We start from the raw sequence: 6265 nt of genomic DNA, 5'->3' as shown, positions 1-6265 counted from the left end.
TCTCCTGCGTGAGACACATGTTGGCCCGGAGCTCCGTCATTAAACTGCCTCTTGCTTTTGCATCAAGAAAGTCTCTCGAGTTTCCTGGAGTGCGCTATCCTGAGACTTGAGTGAGGGTCTTTCAACCTGAGGTGATATGATTGTCAGTCAGATTGATATTTCCAGCTGCCCCTCCTCTCGCCTTCTTGTTTCACAGGCACAAAGCTTGTGCTCCTTATTTGCACTGCCCTTTTCATCCCAAGAAAGCGTCCTAGTGTAGCTGTGTGACTGAACGCTATTTGTCACCTGATCTGCTTGTTCCTCCAGCTCTCACTGGGCCACCCCCTAGCTTTCTTGCCTGGCCACTTTCCCCTGCTCTTAAGAATTTTATCACCTAATGCACTGTGTTGTTTGATATATAATACCTCCCGTCCTACTACTATGCGTGTCCCAGATTCCCGTTGTGACGGTTCTAATTCTAAAACAAGGTGTTGGTGCATTCCCCTAAATATTAACTTTACCTATGAGGGTCAAAACCAGGATTGGACACATGGATATACTTGGGGCCTTAGAATTCTTCAATCAGGTTCTGATACAGGGATTATATTTAGCATAAAATTGTTAAAAGAGCCTGTACCTTCCTCCTCCCCAGACCTCACGGCCCCTAATCCTATTTTTGTTCCTCCTTCCCCTCCAAAAATTTTCCAGGGCTCCACATTGGGCACCAGTGTTCCCGGTCCTAAAGGTCAGTCAGCCGAGGTTGGGGACCACCTAGGAGAGAATGGGGACAAGAGACACAAAGAAGGAGGCCTAGAGAAGGGTCTGATCAAGGAGAAAATTTTTATTTTTTCCCAAGGTGGAATTTATACCATATCAGAGATAACAGAGGGAGAGGGGAATCGGGAAACATTTACACAGGCCAAAGACACTGTGCTCTTGTGCTCAGGAAATCATCTGACTTCAACACCTCAGGCAATTGGTTGACATGAAGAAGATGTTGGTTTCTCAGAAAAGCCACAAGTTTGTCATATCATTAGGCATCCTGACCAACAGATTTGTATTAGTCTTCTGCAGCTGGCTGGGGATATTCCATCGTCCTGACCTCTTAATGAACCCAGGCATACCTAACTCTAACTATAATATTAACATCAATAATGGAGGGTTTAAGGACACAGCTCCCAAAAGATATTGTGATTTCCTTCAACTTGATTATATCTAGAATTAACTAAATCTCAAAGTCCTAGGCATCCTTCTGAGGAGTTTAGCTTAATCACTTGAAGTCAGATGTTCTACTTCTGGTACAGATCTCTGAGATGGGAAAATATACTTTTCCCTGATCTTTAGAGGTGGTAAAAGTAGCCTCTCGTCAGGGTCACATTCCCTGCTACAAGTCTATATGAAGGACACAGAAAAAGAAAATTCTCTATTGCCTGCACATGTCATACTCACTGGAAAGTGCATCCACTTACTGTGGGTAGAGGAGAGATTGTTCATTATTGGCTGTGATGTGGTTGGAGTTAATGGAGCTAACATGACATAGGAATCACCTAAGTCTATCAAAAATATCAGATATCTGCCTTCTGGTTTTTTGTATTAGGAAGAAAACTTTTATGAAGTCTCGAGGATAGCAATTTTATGGTTGGGGCTTACAAAACCCTGAGGAATTGCATGAAACACTTCCAGATATGGAGGTTAGAAACCACTCATCTTGAAGATATGATGGAAGTCATTGCTCCTGCTTTGACTTTAATGGGAAGGAAACCGAGGGACAACATAAATGATGGTCTTGAACAGGAATTGAGGTGATGGGAGTAGGGAAGGCCTCCACAGACTCAAATTTGCCTGCTTGGCCCACAGAACTTGTACTATTCGAAGCAGTGGTCTATCTGGATAATATGTGTTCATGTTGGACGAAATGTGTCCCTGAGAGGCAGGGCGGGCTTTGAACTATCCTATGTTCAAGCTCTGTCACATGTTGTCCACAGTGCCTTTCTGCTGCCTGGAGTTCAAGATGTAGATCTCTCAGCCCCTTCTTCAGTAAAGTGTCTCTGTATTGTACCTTGATTTCCACCATGGTGATAGTGGAATAGCTGTAAGCCAGTCCCAGTGAAATGTTTTCCTTTATCACAGTCGCCTTAGCCATAGTATCTGCTCACAGACGTAGAAAGCCTTCTTTAGATACAAATTGCTACCAGGGACTAGGTATTGTTGTGATAGACCCGGCCTTGATTTTTTGGAGGCCCTTGGACTTTGGGACATTGTATTAGGAAAGAATTAGCATGAATTAAAAGCTGCTTAATGAATCATAGTATAAGACCATAGAAGACTGTGTTGCTGAGAGTGACTGAACTGTAGGACCCTGGCACAAGAGTCTGCCGAGGAGTAGAATATGAGTATGTTGCCTAGAGGTCATTCATGTAATATTTTGGCAAGGAATGTGATTGGTTTTGGAACTGTTGTGAGAATTGCCTGAGGCTAAATTGAAGAGGTTTACATTAACTGCATTTTCAGAGGAAATCTTACAACAGCAGTCTAGACTGTGTTATGTGGTTGCCACTTTTCATTCTTATGAAATTGTTTTGATAAAAAGAAGCAAACTGAGTAAGGAAAAAGACAAAGAGGAGAGATTGACGAGGGATGGGACAAGAAGCAGGAGAATGTGGGGAAAGCCCTATGTTTATGGAGATAAACAGATTAATAAGTGGGATAAAAGCTGTGATGATGTCTAGGTAGACCCCACCCAGCTACACTTCCAGTTCATGAAAAGGAATTATTGAGCCGTTTAGGTTTAAGTATGGTAGTTCTGGCCTTTATTCCTGTGATGGCTATTCTCAGTTGTCAAAGTGACTGTATCTGGAATGAATGGAACAACATTGCAAATTTGGAGGACACACTTGTGTTCAAGATCTTGAAACTGAAAGACACAAGCTCTGATCATGGCCATGAGGCATGATGACCATGAAAGTCTTAGGACCATGAAAGATTCACACTTTTCATCCCAGAGCACAGAGGTAAAGAGATCACCGCCTTCAAGGCAGTCAGGCTGGGAATGGATAAATTCTAAGAACAACTTGTTTCCAATTGTGTCATTGCATACCGCTTTGATCCAGATTCTACCATCCATTGGAGGACCACATAATTCCCCTGGGAAGAGGAGCCGTCCTTTCTTCTCTACTTACTTGCTCTGAACAGTCCATCTCTTGGATCCGACTTCTTCAGGATTCCATCTTATCCACAAGACCGTCTGAAACACCTAACTTCCTGGGACTGAGCAACAACTAAATTCTTGATAGTCCCTCTGACATATGCTGATTGTTGAGTTAGGTCAACTCCAGGCTGTAAATCATTTCAGTAAGTTCTCTTAATGCCTACAGCATTTTATCAGTTTTGTGAGGCTAGAGATCTTTGAAGAAGAAAATTCTATCACTCAGGAGACAGAAGCAAGCCCAGCTCTGAGTACAAGATCAGCCTGGTCAATTCCAGGAGAGGCAAACGTAGGTTGTGAAGGAAACCATGGTAAATCGAAAGCTGGTGAAGATGTAATTGCCCAAGTATGCCATGGTTCCAGCCCCAGCATACAGGAGAACCTGGATGCTTCAGAGTTTGGGATCTGGATTTAGAATCAAGAATAGAAGGAAGGGGTTACAGAATCTCCCTCTGCTCCTAAAGAAACCCACTGAGGTCAGATGTAAGGCAGGGGTGTCAGTGCCCAGAGGCCTAGAAAAGCTGTAGTATGAAGCTGTGAAGATAAAGCATGGATTGCTCTGGGGACACTATGACATTAGAGACGCAGAGCCTTGGGCTAAGTGTCAAGGCAAGCTTAAACCTGGGAGCTCAACCTGACCCCGAGAGAAGTGCACTGCAGTCTGAGGGAGAGGGAGATCTGAGCAGTGCATTGACAGCACAAAGGGAGATGCAGGTTCTGCCATTTGCCCCACTGGTTTTCAATCTTGTTTTGCTTCATTATTTCCCCAAAATGCCCCTCCTCACATTTGAATAGTGACGCGTATCCAAGGTCATTATATGCTGGAAGTATGTGGTGTGCAATTTGATTTTGATTCAACGGGGATAATTCTTATGAGATGGCCTGAGTCTTAGGATAGACCTTGGACTTTTAATCAGGATGGACACTGTTTTAACATAAGAGGCGTTTAGAAGTCGGAAGGAATGCATTTCTGCATAACGGAACTGCTACAAGCCTATGGGGGCTGTGAATAACCTGCGATCGTAGGAATTCAAAGAGACCCCAGCCACTCGTGTGTTTGACTCATTGTCTTAGAGGAAGTAGCACTCTTAGGAGGTTACTGTTAATTAGATAATATGTGGGGTTATTGGAGGCAGTATGTCACTGTGGGTATGCTCAACACCTGTCCAGTTGAGCACACAGTCTCCTTCCTCCTGGGGATGCAGTTGTAGAAGTCTGAGCTCCTTCTCCAACATCATCACTGCTGGAATTCTATGCTTCTTATGGTGATGATAACAGAACAAACCTCTTGTCTTGGTTAGGGTTTCCATTGTTGTGAAGAGACACCATGACCACGTAGTCTTGTAAAGGACAACAATTAATTGGGGCTGGATTACCAATTAAGAGTTTTGGTCTTGGGTTGGGGATTTAGCTCAGTGGTAGAGCGCTTGCCTAGGAAGCTCAAGGCCCTGGGTTCGGTCCCCAGCTCCGAAAAAAAAGAACCAAAAAAAAAAAAAAAGAGTTTTGGTCTGTGCTCGCTTTGGCAGCACATACGATAGAGAGAAAATTAACGTGGCCCCTGCCCAAGGATGACATGCAAATCCGGAAAGCGGTCCATATTTTAGGTCCCTAAACCATATAAAACTCTAACAAATGTTAAAAGTCTATGAAAGTTCAACATCTGTTTTGGTTTTCATCCAATGACGTAACTGTACTGCTATAAAAAATCAAAATCCAAACGCACATCACATACCTCCAACATGACAGGATATACATTTCTATTCCAAAATGTTCTAGTGAGGAAATAGTGGACCAAAGCAAGACCAAAATCCAATCTGCAAACTCCAAACCCTGCATCTCCATGTGTCACAGCAATCTTCAGATCTCCAACTCCTTTCACCCTTCTCAACTGAAACCCAGTTCTTTCTCTTTAATAGTTCTGCTCCTTTTTAACATCATTCCTGGGCAGGCTATCTATGCCTCTGGCCTCTCCAACATCTTGGGGTCTCCAAGGCAACTTAAAGTTTCCAGCTTCTTCTTGGAATGTCTGGGATCTACACATGATCTTCTGGGCTCCTCCCAAGAACTTGGGTTACTTTTTTGGCTCAGCCCTCCATAGCACTCTATGCTCAGGTTGACCCACTCCACTGCTGCTTCTGTTCTTGGTGGGCATCATGCACTGGGTCCTTTTGCTGCAGCAGGACTTTACCCGTAGCCTCCCATAGGCTACCTTCATTCAGCCTAGGCCCCAATTCTTGCATGACCCTTTAAGTCCTGGAGGATCACCTGCAACTCAGGCTGCACCTTCACAAATGGCCTTCTATAGGCCCTGAAGGCCATGGCAACCTCACAGGAAGACCAAAAGTCTCATCTAAACTGATAACCTGGGAGCGCCTAGAGTCTGACCTACCAAAGTGCATTACAAGGGATGCTCTGAGGTCCCAAGCACATGTGTACCAGAGGGCTTCCTTGTCTAGCCACATGGCAAGAAGATCACCTCAATCCTGCATTGACTTTTTGTTCCAGGATAGAGGTAACAGTCAGGGAAACCACCCTCTCAGAGGGAAAGGAGAACGGGATGAATGGAGGAACCCACTGAGACGGGATCAGAAACCTTTGTGATGTAAATAAATTAAAGAATGCTTTTTGAAGTTAAAACAGTTGAAGAAAGAGGACACCTGAACCCCGCCATTCTCATGGGAAAGTAGGTGGCAACATACAGATCCACTGAAATTAACTCATTTTATTTGAGAAAAGAGGACAAAGGAACCCTGCCATTATTGCAGGAGAGGTGACAGTAAATTCCACATCCAGTAAGACCTGAGCAGGTCAATAGCACCACGAATTCATGGACACTGGAAAGCAAGACTTTAAAACAAATGAACAAACAAACAAACAACAAACCAACAGCAAAGAAGAACAAACATGTCAACCACAAGAAAGATTTTCCTGGGCTCTTCCAGGGCCAAGGCTCAGCTGCTCTCCATGACCCATTTATATCTTAAAACCCAGTAATTCCTGAGTGATTCTTACACATTATCAAGTCCAGCTGCAGCAGGAGGTACAACTTTGACTATTCCTGGAATGCAGCTTCTTTGTACT

General features: G+C 43.9%; 1 pseudogene; it reads left to right on the top strand.

Moving 5' to 3' along the window:
* Nucleotides 1-4694: 4694 nt before the first annotated feature.
* On the top strand, nt 4695-4787 carry LOC120097196 (U6 spliceosomal RNA; annotated as a pseudogene).
* Nucleotides 4788-6265: the final 1478 nt, after the last annotated feature.

The sequence above is a fragment of the Rattus norvegicus genome, chromosome 15 (genome assembly GCF_021556685.1).
Source record: "Rattus norvegicus strain SHRSP/BbbUtx chromosome 15, alternate assembly SHRSP_T2T, whole genome shotgun sequence".
In the NCBI taxonomy this organism is placed as follows: Eukaryota; Metazoa; Chordata; class Mammalia; order Rodentia; family Muridae; genus Rattus; species Rattus norvegicus.
Note: the sequence above shows the minus strand (reverse complement) of the source record. Positions and strands in the feature narration are given on the sequence as shown.